We start from the raw sequence: 18,598 nt of genomic DNA, 5'->3' as shown, positions 1-18,598 counted from the left end.
AACCTTCAATAGAGAATCCTGTGTTGTGACAAACAAGAGGAACAACAAAGTGGTTCTCACTAGAGTGAGAAAAGGAAATGTGTACTTAGATGACTTCAACTCATCAAATGCAGAATCTGTTACTTGTCTTCTCAGTAAAGCAAGTCAAGATGAAAGTTGGCTATGGCACAAGAAGCTATCCCATCTGAACTTCAAGACCATGAATGAGCTTGTAAAGAAAGAACTGGTTAGAGGTATTCTTCAAGTGGAGTTTTCTAAGGATGGACTGTGTGATGCTTGCCAAAAGGGAAAGCAAATCAAAGCATCATTCATAAAGAAGCTTGATTCAACAATTGAAGAACCTTTACAACTTCTACATATGGATTTGTTTGGACCAGTCAATGTGTTGTCCATCTCAAGAAAATGATTTTTCCTATTTATTTTAAATAATTTCTCAAAGTTCTCTTGGACATATTTCCTAAAGTCTAAAGATGAGGCTTGTTAGGAATATATGTGTATTAGTTTGATGATAAGTTAAACAAAACACTTAAATAGAAATCTAGAGTTTGTAGCCTCAACGGATAAGACCACTTTGACTATCCGTTGATGGAGTAGCTTTACTTAGAAATAAGTTTAGTATTGTAGCACATTTCAGTCTTTGTAAATGAGTTATAATTCTTAGAAGTTGTAGGAAATTATAAGTCATGTTAACTACTGGTGGATATCCAAATAGGAGGGCTAATTGTAAATATTTCATGCCTTGCAATTTTGTATAAATAAAGTAGTATCAACTGGTAAATTAAAGACCTTCAACGGATGAGAAACAAAGCCTCAACGGATGTCTCTAAAGCTTCAATAGATAACATCCATCAACGGATGAGTGCATCAACGGATAAAGCTTCAACTGCTAAAGCATCAACGGATAGGAGCATCAACGGATAAAGCCACCAACGGATGGAAGCTTCAATGGATGCTCAGTTTCATAGCAGTTGATAATGACAATTCATAAGCTGACAGAGGCACATGGGTTGACAGAGATAATTGGAATGTGGTAGCCTCTTGGAGGAATCAAGAAAAAGCAGCATTTCCATTCTGGTGCAAACAAGGAAGTATTCAAAGATTCACAGATTTACAGATTATCTTAGATTGCATTGGATAGAGAAATGAAGAAGAAACATGTGAAGAACTATTTTATAATTGTATTTTATCTTTGTCTTCACTTGAAAAACTTGGTGATATATAAACCAAGTTGTAGTTAGTAATTAGGTATTAATTTTCAAGAGCTGTTTAGGAAAATTCAGAGAGAAAATCATCTAGTTTGTACAAGGAAGCGGCTGTGAACAATTTTTTGTATCACAGATTTTTTGAAATACATATCTCTGATGGAACAACAAATCCACCAGAAAAGTTTTTAAAGCCTTTGTATTCCTTATATTTGTGTTTTGAATATACATCTGTCTGCACTTGCTTAAAGCAATTCACACACATCTGTTCATCATACACTTAGCTTTTGAAACTGCTCAAAACTTGAAAAAGTTTTGAGATTTACATTCAACCCCCCTTTTGTAAATCTCATTGTTAGTTCCTTTGGAATAACAATTGGTATCAGAGCAAGCTCTTGACATACAAAGAGTTTAAAGATCTATTCTAGTAACATCATGAGTAAGAAGGATATTGGAGTGCAGATTTCAATCCTGTAAAGAGATAATTATCATCACTGGAAAGTGAAGATGCATCTACATCTTCTCTCTCAAGATGAAAGCTACATAAACTGTATTGAGAATGGTCCTCACATCCCTCATAAAGTGGCCACAGCTGCTACTGCCACAGTTGCTGTTGGACAGTCTATTCCCAAGCCAAGAGCAGAATGGACTCCTGAAGATATTGAAGAGGTTCACAAGGACAAGAAGGCCATGAATATTCTGTTTAATGGCCTAGACAAAGATATATTTGATAATGTCATTAATAGCCTCTCTTCTAAGGAAATTTGGGATATTGTACAACTTATCTGTGAAGGTACTGAGCAAGTTAGAGAAAACAAAATGTAGCTTCTCATTCAACAATATAAATATTTTCATTCTGAAGAAGGAGAATCATTGAATGATACTTTCAATAGATTTCAAAAACTGTTGAATGAATTGAAGCTGTATGGCAGAGTGTACCAAGTCAAGGATTCCAACTTAAAATTTCTAAGGTCTCTACCAAAGGAATGGAAGCCTATGACTGTTTCACTAAGGAATTCTCAAGATTATAAGGACTTCACACTTGAAAGATTATATGGAATTTTGAAGACCTATGAACTTGAGATGGAGCAAGATGAGCTGTTGGAGAAGGGAAAGAGAAAAGGTGGATCAGTTGCACTTGTACCTGAAAATGAGAGAATTGAAGCCAGGAATGAAGAAAAGACAATGCCAAGTCTCAAAATTGGCACAAGCAAATCGGAATCAAGCAAGGGAAAGGACAAGCAGCTGAGGTTGAAGACAATTCCAGTCAAGATGACTCTGATGTTGTTGATGAACATCTGGCCTTTCTGTCCAGAAGATTTGCAAAGTTGAAATTCAAGAAAAACACTAGAGCCACTAAGCCAAACAAGAACATGGTGGACAAGTCTAAGTTCAAGTGTTATAACTGTGGCATAAGTGGACACTTTGCAAGTGAGTGCATAAAGCCAACTTCTGAAAAGAAGAAATTTGAGCAAGTGGATTACAAAAAGAAATATTTCAAATTGCTCAAACAAAAGGAAAGGGCTTTTCTGACTCAGGAAAATGACTGGGTAGCTGATGGAGCCAATGAAGATGATGATATGGAGTATGTCAACTTAGACTTGATGGCTAATTCTGATGAGAATAAAACTAGTTCATCAAGCAACCGGGTAATCACTACTGACCTCTCTCAGCTTTCTAAAGATGAATGCAATAAAGCTATAAATGATATGTCTACTGAACTGTATCATTTATGTATTTCCCTTAAATCACTGACTAAAGAGAATATGAGAATTAAAGAGAATAATTTGTTTTTAAGTGATAGGAATACTATGTTAGAGGGTAAGGTAATTGAGCTTGAAAAGAATAAAATCAAATGCTTATCTGTTAAGAGTGAACTAGAAGTGTCTGTTATTCCCAGTGGACTAACAATGAGATTTACAGAAGGGGGGTTGAATGTAAATCTTAAAAGTTTTTCAAGTTTTGAGCAGTTTCTAAGGCTAAGTGTTTAAGTGAACAAATGTGTGTGAATTGCTTGAAGCTGATACAGACATATATATATTCAAACACAAATGTAAAGAACACAAATAACTTAAAAAAAACTTTTCTGGTGGATTTGTTGTTCCACCAGAGATGTGTTATTTCAGAAAATCTGTAATTCAAAGAATTAAATCACAGCTGCTTCCTAGTACAAACTAGATGATTTTCTCTCTTGATATTTCTAAACAGCTCATGAAAATTCTTATCTAATTACTAGCTGCTACTTGGTTTATATATCACCAAGTTTACAAGTGAAGACAAAAACTGTAAAATACAATTAAAAGGATTCTTCACATGTTTCTTCTTCATTTCTCTATCCAATGCAATCTAGGATAATCTGTAAATCTTTGAATACTTCCTTGTTTGCATCAGAATGGGAATGCTGTATTTTCTTGATTCCTCCTAGAGGCTTCCACATTCCAGTTTGTCTCTGTCAACCCATGTGCCTCTGTCAGCTTGTGAATTGTCACTATCAACTGCTAATGAACCAAGCATCCGTTGAAGCTTTCATCCGTTGATGCCTTATCCGTTGAGGCTTTATCCGTTGAAGCTTTATCCGTTGATGCATTATCAGTTGAAGTCTTTATCCGTTGAAGCACTTATCCGTTGATGGATATTATCCGTTGAAGCATTAGAGACATCCGTTGAAGCTTTGTTTCTTATCCGTTGAAGGTCTTCAATATCTGTTGATACTTCTTCACTCATACAAAATTACAAGGCATGAAATATTTACAATTAGCCCTCCTATTTGTATATCCATTAGTAGTCAACATGACTGATAATTTCCTACAACATCTAAGAATTACAACTTGAAACCAGAGAATAAAATGTGCTACAATACTAAACTTATTGCTAAGTAAAGCTACTCCTTCAACGGATAGCCAAGATGGTCTTATCCGTTGAGGCTACAAACACTAGATTTCTACTTAAGTGTTTTGTTTAACTTATCATCAAACTAATACACATATTCCTAACAATCTCCCCCTATTTATGTCTACTAGAACTGTAGGCATAAATTTGGGTTTAGCTTGATGATAACAAAACACTTGACAAATATATAAACTGTAATAAAGCAGAAATTCAAAAAGTGCTACAAAAATGTATATGCTGAGATGGTATTGAAGAATTACATTGTTTCCAAGGGTGCTCCTTTAGCCTGAGCAGATTAGTTTCTTTTCCTTTGATTCCTTGTTTTCTTTCCTAGCCTCCTGTCATTCTCCTCTATTTGAAGTTGAAGTTGTCTGTAGATTTCAACTTCATCTTCTTCATTGATGTCTAACTTAGATTGCATATCCTTGAGAGTTTCATTAGTGGCAATCTTGAGCTGATCTTCAATTCTGAAAAATCTTCTGACTCCTTTGTTATCTCTGAACTCCATCAACCAATGAGGTGATTTGTGAATTGTAATTCCTCTTTCTTGAATGAGTAAAGTTCTAGGCAGAGCATTGGGCTCCCTCCAAGTTTTCCTTATGTTGGCAATCTTGTTGAGAATCTCAGTCTTGGCAGTCCTGGTAAAGCCAGAATCCCTTTGTATGGCTGAGTAGACTCTAATCAAGGTAGAGTAGCCTTCATTCAGAATTCTGTAAAGAGGACATGGGGAGTTGGAAGAATCCGTTTTTATGAAGAATTCGCCAGCATATGATAGGGATAAGTCCTAAATTTTTCCAACATAAATGGAGTTAATTTAAGACCCACCTGCACCTTATTTTTTGTAATTAGTGATCCAAATAGAATTTTGGACACTTGCTTACAATTGCCTATTAATGATCTATCTACACCATCCAGCATATATATATCATTTACTTTATAATTTAAAGCAGACTTAATGAATCTAGGAAGAAATATTTTCTTACCTCTTGATGTTGATGACATTGTTAGCTTGGTGCTCAATTCCTCCAAGATGTAGTGTCCTACATTAATCTGCTTGTTGTGAGCCATTGAGTAGACCAGCTTCTGGACAACACTTGAAATATTGTCAAACCCTGACTTTCTGCAGGTGAAGGCCCTTATTACTGAATAAAAAAGAAAAAACCAGTCCCTCCTCAGGTTCTTTTTGTTCATGCATGCGAGATTAATCTTTTCAGAATAATTGATGAAGTCCATGAATTCATGAAGCTCCTCATCTCCTTTGTATTTGAACACTAGTCTTTCTGGTAGCTATCTGTAGGCAGCTATTCCCCTTACTTCCTCCAGCTCATCCAGGTAGAGTTCAATGTCTGAAAATTCTTTTATGTCATAGATGTGAACATAATCATCTTTAGAGGCTTGAGGTTTAGGCTTAGGCTTCTGTGTGAATTTGATTGAGGCTCTAGAGGGTGTTGATTTAATTCTTCTTTTCTGCTTCTTTGATGGTGGAGAAGAGGTTAGGAAGGTGGGCAATTTGATGGTGTCCCAATCAATTAGTTCCTCCTTGGGAATGATTGTTTCACCATGAATGTTCATGAAGGGGTCAGGCATAATGGGTTCAGGAATAGAGGGTAGTGGTTTGGATATTGATTGGGTTTCTTCAGTCTTATCTGCCATTTTTCTCTTTGCATTGACCTTCTTTCTGTTCCCTTTCTGCCATTCTTCTCTTCCCTTACTTCTTTCCTCCATCTCAGTACCAACCATGTCCCCCATAGCTTCATCTTCACTTTTGTCTTCAATTTCTTTCTGTTCTTCAGCCTGACTTGACTTTAGCTGTTTTTCAAGCTTTGCTTGTGCTCTTTTGTCAGCCTTTAGCTGTTTGGCTTCTTCCTTCAACCTTCTGGTTTCTTCCCTCTTGGCTATTGAGAATTTGGGATGTCCTTGCATCACACATATGCTCTTTCCCTCTCTGAAGATAATAGCCATGTTTCTCCTTACAGCCACATCCATGGTCTCTTTGAGATATGAGATACTTCTACCCAAAAGCTTGTCCTCATCAGCCTTTGGAAGAGGAAAATCCACTTCTTTCAGAGGATTCTTTGTAGAGTCCTTATTGGATCTGTTGTTGGGCTTGAGAACCATAGGTTTCAAATCCTTGGAAGAAGTCTCTCCAACCTTATTCCTCCCTACTGGCTTGAGTTCCATAATAATTGATTCCACTTTTGTGCTGTGCTTCACAGATTGTGATTGAGAAGTTGTAGAACCAAATATTTGTTGCATCTTTTCATCAATCTTCTTCCTTTGCTCTTTGACTTGCAATTCAGCTGCTGCTATCTGGATTAGATCAATTCCATCAAGCTTTCCTTTGATTTGAATAATTGGAGAAGTGGTGATGACAGGAACTAGCACTTGAGAAATTTGAACTGTTATTGATGACTCTCCTTCCCCTTTCCCTTTATTCTCCCCCTTTTTGTTATCATCAAGGGTAGGAGTCAAGCCTTGTGCATTGGCCAGCTGCATGAGTAGATTTGTTTGAGTTTGTTGATTCTGAAGAATTGTGACCATAGAATCTTCAATGATGTGAACCCTATTTTCCAATCTGGCCAGTCTCTTGTCAGCATCAGATTCTTTCCTCAGTCTCCCCAACAAATCTTGCATAGTACCATAAGGTATGACTGAATCCAACTTCTCAGCATTGTAGGATTTCAGATCAGCAATGTCCTGTTTGAGCTCATCCACACTTAGATTTTGTTGGAAATGCTGCAACTGTAAGAGATGCAGAGATTCCAGATGAGCTTGAAGAATTGCCTTGGTACCCGCATCTGTAGTCTCCTGAAGGGCCTTCTGAATTGTCATGACTTGTCTAATCAAAGTGACACTAAACTCTCTTGGTGTTGAGGCTTTTGCCAATGCCCATTCAGGAAGATCAGGAACAGAACTTGGGCCTGCTACTCCCCCTAAGTTCATGCTCTCATCCAAAGAATTAGAGGCATCATCATTAAAATTCACTCCAAATTCTTCAGATGGCTCACCAGCTAGAGAAGGCAGCCTGTTAACAGCAGCTTTATCTCTGAGAAGAGATTCTGAAGTGTGTACAATGTGTAATGTCTGTTCTGCCTCCACATTGCCCTGAGCGGCCAATAATTGATAGGCTGAAACAGGATGAGTAAAAGTGTCAGCATCCAAGGAAATGTTATCAATTGCAGCTTTGAAATGTTGCTGAAATTGTCTTTCCTTTTCTGCATCATCCACTTTCATTGACTCACTAGCAATGGCTGGATCCACCCTTATAGCTTCTGTACCTGCCTTTCTCTCTTTTTCTCTATTTTCTTGCATCAGGGGCTCCCCCTGCCTCACACACACCCTCATACCCTCACCCTCACCTTCTAAGGTGGCACTCCCCTCACTCACTTTTGCCATGCTGGAAGAAATAGCATGCATATGGTGACTCTCAACCTCTCCTTTTGCCTGGGAGCAACCCAGCCTCTCACTCAGAAGATCACTCCCTTTCCTCAAACCTAAAAGTGATTGTACAGTAGCCATGTCCTCTACAGTTGGTATTGTTTCTGTTATGTGTGTAGAGACCATCAACGGATAGGGAGTATCCGTTGAAGTGGAAACTGATGGTATTAACGGATAACTGCTATTAAGCTTATCCGTTGAAGAACAACCACTTGTCAACGGATGAGAGATATCCGTTGAAGAAGGAAAAGATGTAGATATAGAAAGTGACATAATTGTTGAATCTGTGGGAATTGATTTTAAGTGAGGTAACACAGATTCTTCAATTACATCTAAAAGAATTGACTGATGATCCAATAAATCATCTAAAAGATGATGATCATCAGGTTTTGAGTGGGGCTCCTCCCTGAGTTTTAATGAGGGAGAATCAGGAATTGATGTGAATATCATATCCATATCCAGAGAGGGTGATGGAGAGTTTGATGATTGGTGTGTTTCTATTATGAGAGAATGGGGCTGTGATTCCACATTTGCTGGAATCACATCAAGCTGAATTTGTGAAGGCTCGGATACAGGTGGATGTATCTGTGCTGTGTGTGTCCCTTGTGTGGAAACTAGGGTCTTGGCCTTCTTCTTCCTTGAAAAGGCTTTAATTGGTGAATGTGTGGCTTCAGTGTCCCTCCCTCTTTTGTTCTGTGTCCCTGGTTGGGGACTATTTTCAATAGTTACATCCTTTTGGGAGGATGCAACTAGGGATGTGTTGGACTCCTTTTGAACCACCACAGTCTTTTGAGAGACTGTGGCTTGGCTGGCTTGGGTACCACTCACCTCTCCCACCTTATCCTGGGGGGTTTCTTGATGTTCACCCCTCCCCTCACCACTCACACCCTGTTCACTCCCTTCAGGGTTTATGGTAGTTGTTACAACTGTTGTCTTTTGAGAAACAACAGAGGTAGGTTTCTTTGACTTGAGTTTTGAAACTTTGGTTTTAGTGGCTTTGGCAGGAACCTGTTTGGACAAAAACACAGATTCCATGGCCACACTAGAAGGCAAAGAAACAATGGGGTTGGAAATAGTAGGAGTTATAGAAGTGTTTACCTCACTTACCTGTGGTGCATTCATGATTGGCAAATATACCAATGACACCTGGCTGTTGAGGTTCATTCTCAAAAGGTCTGCAAGGACCCTTTTCTCTTGCGCCCAACATTTGAGTTTATTATTCTCAGTTGATATAACCAATCCTTCAGCAACATGGTTAGCCAATAACATAAAGAATCTAGCATAGTAGATGTTATGTGGTCTATTAGCTTTGTTACCTAATCTGGAACCTAATTCTAGCATAACACAGTTGCTAAAATTAAAGTACCTATCAGAAACTAGCATATAGAGCATATTAACAAGAGATGAAGTTATGGCATCAAAATTGCTAATCTTCCCAGAGAAAACTTTAATGAAGGCATCTCTAAGAAAACTCCATTCTTTCCTAAGGCCTTTCCTTCTAATACTACCTAAACTAGCAGAATCAAAAGCATAGCCTATGGAATCTAACATAGCAGATACATCTTTATCAGTGTATGGAGTCATGGCATTATTCTCAGGCAACTTAAAGCAAGATTGTATATCATCACAGTTAATGCAATAGTCCTTACCTTTGAGAGAGAAGGCAATAGTCATATCTGTGGAGTTGAACTCTGCAGTTGTCCAAATCTCCTCAATCACCTCACAGTAGATGGTTGGGGCTTCCAGCATTGCATAGCTTAGTTTGCAGTTTTTGATGAAGTCCATCATCTTGTGATAATCAGAATGGGCTTCATTCTTTTCAACCAAGGCTACGAAATTATTCTTTTCATAAACAAATCCTGTTTGAGACATAATTTTGACTACTGGTGCCATTGTTGTGAGTAGAGGTTGCAGAGAAAAAAAAACTTGAGAATTTTGGGAGAGAAGGAGAATAAGAATTGCAAGAAAGCGTAAAGTGAAAATAAGAGTTCAATTGGGCTTTTATACTTTCTTGAATTAAAACGTAAATAAAATGATTAAATGATACTTTTAAGTAAGTTACAGCCGTTCAAGAATAAATAAAACTGTAGAAATTCTAAAAACTACCTTAAATACAAATATATACAGCACTGTATATCTGTATCAACGGTTGAGTAAAAGAATCAACGGCTGTGACTCACTTATAGTAACTGATGTGACACTTCAACAGATAAGGTAAATAGTTATCCGTTGATGATCAACACCATTTTATCCGTTGAAGGATAAAATTACCAGAAATGTATTTGTCTTTCAACTGATAATGAACATCCGTTGATAGAACAATTTTGGCTTTCAACGGATAGGGAATATCCGTTGATAGGATAAGTCTTACTTAAAGCCAACTTTGTTCTTGCAGCAAATTCATTTCAGGCTTCAAGGCAGATTATATAGATGACATAAATTATGAATAATTAAGCATACCTAACTCACTTACTAATCTTGTGAATGTTGATTCATCAAGTGGCTTGGTAAATATGTCTGCAATCTGCTTTTCACTTGGAATAAAATGAAGTTCCACTGTACCTTTCATCACATGTTCCCTAATGAAGTGGTACTTGATATCAATGTGCTTGGTTCTTGAGTGCTGCACTGGATTTTCAGTAATGGCAATGGCACTTGTGTTGTCACAGAATATTGGAATTTTGTCAACAGTCAGACCATAGTCAAATAGTTGATTCCTCATCCATAGTATCTGTGCACAGCAACTACCAGCAGCAATGTACTCAGCTTCAGCTGTTGATGTGGAAACATAATTCTGCTTCTTGCTGAACCATGACACAAGCTTGTTCCCTAGAAATTGACAGGTACCAGTTGTGCTTTTCCTGTCTATTTTGCAGCCTGCATAATCTGCATCTGAGTAGCCAATTAGATCAAAGCCAGACTCTCTAGGGTACCAAATTCCTAGATTTGGAGTCCCTTTGAGATATCTGAAAATTCTTTTAATAGCCACTAAGTGAGATTCTTTAGGGTCAGCTTGAAATCTAGCACAGAGACATGTAGAAAACATTATATCAGGTCTACTAGCAGTTAAATATAAAAGTGAGCCAACCATGCCTCTATAACTTGAAATATCCACAGACTTTTCAGCCTTGTTTAATTCAAGCTTGGTGGCAGTGGCCATGGGAGTTTTTACAGATGAACAATCCATTAAGTCAAACTTCTTTAAAAGATCATAAATGTATTTAGTTTGACTAATGAAAATTCCATCACTAACTTGTTTAACTTGTAAACCAAGAAAATGAGTTAGCTCTCCCATCATGCTCATTTCATATTTACTTTGCATTAACTTAGTAAACTTTTTACAAAGCTTATCATCTGTAGATCCAAATATAATATCATCTACATAAATTTGAACAAGTATTTTAGAGCCATTAACATTTCTAAAGAAGAGAGTTTTGTCAACAGTACCTCTTGTGAAGTGATTATCTAGAAGGAATTTTGACAAGGTCTCATACCAGGCTCTAGGTGCTTGCTTTAGTCATAGAGTGCTTTCAACAGATAATACACATAGTCTGGAAAATTTGGATCTTCAAATCCTGGAGGTTGGCTTACATAAACTTCTTCCTCTAATTCCCCATTTAGAAATGCACTCTTGACATCCATTTGATAGACTTTGAAATTGGCATTAGCTGCATAGGCTAGAAAGATTCTGATGGCTTCAAGTCTGGCAACTGGAGCAAATGTTTCATCAAAATCTATTCCCTATTGTTGAGAGTAGCCTTTAGCAACCAATCTGGCTTTATTCCTTATGACAATGCCATTTTCATCCATCTTGTTTCTGAATACCCATTTTATGTCAATAGAACTCTTGTTCTTTGGCTTGGGTACCAGCTTCCATACTTTATTTCTCTCAAATTGGTTTAGCTCTTCTTGCATTGCTAAAATCCAATCTGGATCCAATAGAGCTTCTTCCACTCTCTTAGGTTCCTCCTGTGATAGAAAGCTACTATACAGACATTCATCTTGAGTAGCCCTTCTAGTTTGCACTTTAGATGTAGCATCACCAATGATCAGTTCAAAAGGGTGATTCTTGGTCCATTTCCTTTGAGGTGGTAGATTAGCTCTAGATGAGGTTGCCTCAGTATTGTCATGATGTGAGATAGAATGTTGATTGGTTGAAACTTCCCCTTGAGTTGCTGATCCTTTGAAAGGAATTGGGAGCTCTATCAACTGATGAAGTGAATTGATTATCCGTTGATAGACTGTGATCAACGGATGCTTCATTATGAACTTCAACGGATGATGCACTTTGTCTTTCAACGGATGCTGCATTGCTTCTTTCAACGGAAGCTGAATTATGACTTTCAACGGATGCAGCATTCTGTACATTATCCAAAGGCAAATTCTGAATTCTTCTTGAGATGCCTTCTTCATCATTCTAATCTTCACTATCATCATAATATATCTCAGTGTTGTCAAATTTGAGCCCTTCATGATGTCCCTCATCTGTTAGTCCATCAATCTTTTTATCATCAAACACAACATGCACAGATTCCATGACAATGTTTGTTCTTAGATTGTAGACCCTATAAGATTTTCCAGCAGAATAACCAACAAATATTCCTTCATCAGCCTTTGCATCAAACTTCCCTTTGTGATCAGATTGATTCCTTAAGATGTAACATTTGCAACCAAAGACATGCAGAAAGTTTAAAGTTGGTTTTTTTCTCTTGAATAGTTGATAGGGAGTCATGCCTTTTTCCTGATTGATTAGAGAAATATTCTGAGTGTAACATGCACAGTTAACATCCTCAGCCCAAAAGTAAGTTGGGAGTTTTGACTCTTCAAGCATTGTCCTTGCAGCTTCAATTAGTGATCTGTTCTTCCTTTCCACCACACCATTTTGTTGTGGAGTCCTTGGAGCTGAGTACTCATGCATGATCCCATTTTCTTCACAGAACAACTTTATGGTTGAATTCTTGAACTCAGTTCCATTGTCACTCCTAATATTCCTTACTTTGAAATCAGGATGATTGTTGACTTGCTTGATATGATTAATAATGATTTCACTAGCTTCATCCTTTGATCCAAGAAAATAGACCCATGAAAACTTAGAGAAATCATCAACAATCACTAGGCAATATCTTTTCCTTGAAATTGACAATACATTGACTGGTCCAAAAAGATCCATGTGTAGCAGTTGTAATGGTTCATCAATTGCAGATTCAAGCTTCTTACTGAATGATACTTTCTTTTGCTTTCCTTTCTGACAAGCATCACACAGTCCATCCCTTGTGAATTCCACTAGAGGCATTCCTCTAACTAAGTCCTTTTTGACTAGATCATTCATTGTCTTGAAATTCAAATGGGATAGCTTCTTGTGCCATAGCCAACTTTCAACTGCACTTGCTTTGCTGAAAAGACAAGTAATGGATTCTGCATCTGTAGAGTTGAAGTCAGCTAGGTACACATTTCCTTTTCTAACTCCAGTTAGAACCACTTTATTGTCCTTCTTACTTGTGACAATACAGGCTTCAGAATTGAAGGAAACAGTATTCCCTCTGTCACAAAGTTGACTGATACTCAATAAGTTGTGTTTGAGACCATCAACCAATGCAACTTCATCAATGATGACATTTCCTTTTGAAATCAAGCCATATCCCATAGTGAATCCTTTGTTGTCATCTCCAAAGGTTATGCTAGGGCCAGCTCTCTCCTTAAACTCTATGAGCAGGGTGAAATCTCCTGTCATGTGTCTTGAACAACCACTGTCCAAGTACCATAGATTCCTTCTTTGTCCCTGCACACAACAAAATCAATCAAGTTGATTTTGGTACCCAAGTTTCCTTGGGTCCAGCCTTGTTAGTCTTTTTCCTAGACTTCATTCCTCCTGCATCTTTTGATTTAGGTAACTTTGGGTCAACCTTGATCTCAGATGTGGTTGGTTGAAGTATAGGGTTAGTCACAGAATTATTTAGCACATTTGATTGATAAGGCATAGATTGTGCAAACATGTTATTCCACATAGGCATATTGTATGGCATGTGAGGCATACTAAATGCAGTAAAATAGGGATTATTAATATATGGCATGTTTGCAAGATGTGCATGAGGATTCTGATGAGACATAACAGGCATAGCATGCAGAGGTGACATAGACATGTTAGGCATGGAGGGATTTGAAGGCATGGGAGCATTTTTAGCAGATTTGCAATTATCAGATAGGTGATTAACACTTTTACAATGCGCACAGCTTTTTCTAGGAGCATACCTATCAGGTGTGTAATTGTTATGTTTATTAATCCCTACCTTCCCATTTCTTTTAGATTTTCTTTTAGTTTCCTTCTTATCCTCAACCAACTTAAGCCTATTTTTCAGCTGATCTAAAGTCATGTGTCCTATATTCACCTTACTGACATCTTTGGATGTGCTAGCTCCTTCTTTGACAAAGTTCTTGAGAGTTAAATCATTCTTCTTATTAAGATTTTTATTACTTGCCTGTTTTAATTGATGAGCCTTCAACGAATGCTCTTTTTCTTCCTTCAACGGATAACTTTCATCATCCGTTGATTCCACATCCGTTGACAATCCATCAATTAATTCTAACTTCTTTTTGTTTTTCTTCCAGGCATCCTCACATAATGATTCAATTCCCTGAACCTTGGCAATTTGAACACCAACATCCCTAGATGTTTTCCAGGCCTTGATTACCTCTTGCTCACTTTCTAACTGTTTAGAAAGAATTTCTACTTTCTTAACAGCTTCTTCTAGTTCACTCTCAACAGTCAAGCATTTAAGTTTAATCTTTTCAAGCTCAATTACCTGACTCTCTAACCCAGCATTCCTATCACTTAAAAACACATTATTTTCTTTGATCCTAGTGTTTTCTTTAGCTAGTGATTTAAGAGAAACACGCAAATGATATAATTCATTGGACATATCATTTATTGCTTCATTGCATTCATGTTTAGAAAGCTGAGAGAGATCAGTAGTAATTACCTGGTTGCTTGATGAACTAGTTTCATTTTCATCAGAATTAGCCATCAGGGCTAGGTTGACATATTCCACATTATCATCTTCATTTACCCCATCTGCTGCCCAATCATCTTGAGTGAGAAAAGCTCTTTCCTTTTATTTGAGCAAATCAAAATACTTCTTTTTGTAATCAACTTGCTCAAATTTCTTTTTCTCAGAATTTGGCTTCCTACACTCACTTGTAAAGTGTCCACTAATGCCACAATTGTAACATTTGAACTTTGATTTGTCTACCATGTTTTTGTTTGGCTTAGTGAACTTTGTGTTTTTCCTGAACTTCATCTTTGCAAACCTCCTGGACAGAAAGGCCAGATGTTCATCAATATCATCAGATTCATCCTGACTGAAATTGTCTTCATCCTCAGCAACTTGCTCTTTACCCTTGCTTGATTCTGATTTGCTTGTACCAATTTTGAGACTTGGCATTGTCTTTTCCTCATTCCTGGCTTCAACTTTTTCACTGTCAGCTACAAGTGCAACTGATCCTCCTTTTCTCTTTCCCTTTTCCAACAGCTCATCTTGCTCCATCTCAAGTTCATAAGTCTTCAAAATTCCATATAATCTTTCAAGTGTGAAGTCCTTATAATCTTGAGAATTTCTTAGAGAAACAGTCATAGGCTTCCATTCCTTTGGTAGAGACCTTAGAAATTTTAAATTAGAGTCCTTGACTTGGTACACTCTCCCATACAGCTTTAATCCATTCAATAGTTTCTGAAATCTGTTGAATGTATTATTCAATGATTCTCCTTCTTCAAAATGAAAATATTCATATTGTTGAATGAGAAGCTGCATTTTGTTTTCTCTAACTTGCTCAGTGCCTTCACAGATAATCTGCACAGTATCCCAAATTTCCTTAGCAGTTTGGCTGTTGATGACATTGTCAAACATATCTTGATCCAGGCCATTAAACAGAATGTTCATGGCTTTCTTGTCCTTGTGGACCTCTTCAATATCTTCAACAGTCCATTCTGCCTTTGGCTTAGGAATAGATTGTCCAACAGCAACTGTAGCAGTAGCAGCTGTGGCCACCTTGTGTGGGATGTGAGGACCATTCTCAATGCAGTTGATGTAGCTTTCATCTTGAGAGAGAAGATGTAAATGCATCTTCACCTTCCAGTGATGATAGTTATCTCTTTCCAGGATTGGAATCTTTACACCAATATCCTTCTTACTCATGATGTTAGCAGAATAGATCTTTAAACTCTTTGTATATTAAGAGCTCGCTCTGATACCAATTGTTATTCCCAGTGGACTAACAATGAGATTTACAGAAGGGGGGTTGAATGTAAATCTCAAAAGTTTTTCAAGTTTTGAGCAGTTTCTAAGGCTAAGTGTTTAAGTGAACAAATGTGTGTGAATTGCTTGAAGCTGATACAGACAGATATATATATTCAAACACAAATGTAAAGAACACAAAGAACTTAAAAAAAACTTTTCTGGTGGATTTGTTGTTCCACCAGAGATGTGTTATTTCAGAAAATCTGTGATTCAAAGAATTAAATCACAGTTGCTTCCTAGTACAAACTAGATGATTTTCTCTCTTGATATTTCTAAACAGCTCAGGAAAATTCTTATCTAATTACTAGCTGCTACTTGGTTTATATATCACCAAGTTTACAAGTGAAGACAAAAACTGTAAAATACAATTGAAAGGATTCTTCACATGTTTCTTCTTCATTTCTCTATCCAATGCAATCTAGGATAATCTGTGAATCTTTGAATACTTCCTTGTTTGTATCAGAATGGGAATGTTGCATTTTCTTGATTCCTCCTAGAGGCTTCCACATTCCAGTTTGTCTCTGTCAACCCATGTGCCTCTGTCAGCTTATGAATTGTCACTATCAACTGCTAATGAACCAAGCATCCGTTGAAGCTTTCATCCGTTGATGCCTTATCCGTTGAGGCTTTATCCGTTGAAGCTTTATCCGTTGATGCATTATCAGTTGAAGTCTTTATCCATTGAAGCACTTATCCGTTGATGGATATTATCCGTTGAAGCATTAGAGACATCCGTTGAAGCTTTGTTTCTTATCCGTTGAAGGTCTTCAATATCCGTTGATACTTCTTCACTCATACAAAATTACAAGGCATGAAATATTTACAATTAGCCCTCCTATTTGTAAATCCATTAGTAGTCAACATGACTGATAATTTCCTACAACATCTAGGAATTACAACTTGAAACCAGAGAATGAAATGTGCTACAATACTAAACTTATTGCTAAGTAAAGCTACTCCTTCAACGGATAGCCAAGATGGTCTTATCCGTTGAGGCTACAAACACTAGATTTCTACTTAAGTGTTTTGTTTAACTTATCATCAAACTAATACACATATTCCTAACAGTGTCTGTTAAGAAAGTAGAAATTCATTCTAAACAACTAGAACGTGAGCAAGAAGTAATCAAGGCCTGGAAAACATCTAGGGATGTTAGTGCTCAAATTGCCAAAGTTCAAGGAATTGAATCTTTTTGTGAGAATGCCTGGAAGAAAAAACAAAAAGGAAATGGAATTGATTGATGGACTGTCAACGGATGTGGAATCAACGGATGATGAAAGTCATCCGTTGAAGGAAGAAAAGGAGCATCCGTTGAAGGCTGATCAGTTGAAACAGGAAAATGTTTCTAAAAAGTATAATTTGAAAAATCTCAGTAAGAAGTTTGGTTCAACTTCAAAGAACTTTGTCAAAGAAGAAGCTAGCACATCCAAAGATGCTAGTAAGGTGAATATAGGACACATGACTCTAGATCAGTTGAAGAATAGGCTTAAGTTGGTTGAGGATAAAAAGGAAACTAAAAGAAAATCCAATAGAAATGGGAAGGTAGGGATTAACAAACACAACAACTACACACCTGCTAAGTATGCTCATAGAAAAAGTTGTGTGCATTGTAGTAGTGTTAATCATCTATCTGTTAACTGAAAATCTGTAAAGAATGCTCCCATGCCTTTATCTTCTTCCATGCCTAAAATGTCTATGTCACCACTGCATGCTATGCTTGTTATGTCTCAACAGAATCCACATGTACATTTTGTAAATATGCCATATGTTAATAATCCTTATTTTACTGCATTTAGTATGCTTCAAATGCCATACAACATGCCTATGTGGAATAACATGTTTGCACAATCTATGCCTTATCAAATTCAACCAAATGTGCTAAATGATTTTGTGACTAACCCTACACTTCAACCAACTACATCTGAGACCAAGGTTGACTCAAAGTTACCTAAGTCAAAAGGTGCAGGAAGTGTGAAGTCTAGGAAAAAGACTAACAAGGCTAGACCCAAGGAAACTTGGGTACCAAAATCAACTTGATTTGATTTTGTTGTGTGCAGGGAAAAAGAATGAATCTATGGTATTTGGACAGTGGTTGTTCAAGGCACATGACAGGAGATTTCACCCTTCTCACAGAGTTCAAGGAGAGAGATGGCCCTAGTATAACCTTTATAGATGACAACAAAGGGTTCACTATGGGCTTGATTTCAAAGGAAAATGTCATCATTGATGAAGTTGCACTAGTTGATGGTCTCAAACACAATCTATTGAGCATCAGTCAACTATGTGACAGAGGGAATACTGTTTCCTTCAATTCTGAAGCCTGTGTTGTTACCAGTAAGAGGGATAACAAAGTGGTTCTAACTGGAGTTAGAAAAGGGAATGTGTACTTAGCTGACTTCAACTCTACAGATGCAAAATCAATCACTTGTCTTTTCAGCAAAGCAAGTCAAGATGAAAGTTGGCTATGGCACAAGAAGCTGTCCCATTTGAATTTCAAGACAATGAATGATCTAGTCAAAAAGGACTTAGTTAGAGGAATGCCTCTAGTGGAATTCTCAAGGGATGGACTGTGTGATGCTTTTCAGAAAGGAAAGCAAAAGAGAGCATCATTCAGTAAGAAGCTTGAATCAACAATTGATGAACCATTACAACTGCTACACATGGATCTTTTTGGACCAGTCAATGTATTGTCAATTTCAAGGAAAAGATATTGCCTAGTGATTGTAGATGATTTCTCAAAGTTTTCATGGACCTATTTTCTTGGCTGAAAGGATGAAG

The sequence above is a fragment of the Apium graveolens genome, chromosome 11 (genome assembly GCF_009905375.1).
Source record: "Apium graveolens cultivar Ventura chromosome 11, ASM990537v1, whole genome shotgun sequence".
NCBI lineage: Eukaryota > Viridiplantae > Streptophyta > Magnoliopsida > Apiales > Apiaceae > Apium > Apium graveolens.
Note: the sequence above shows the minus strand (reverse complement) of the source record.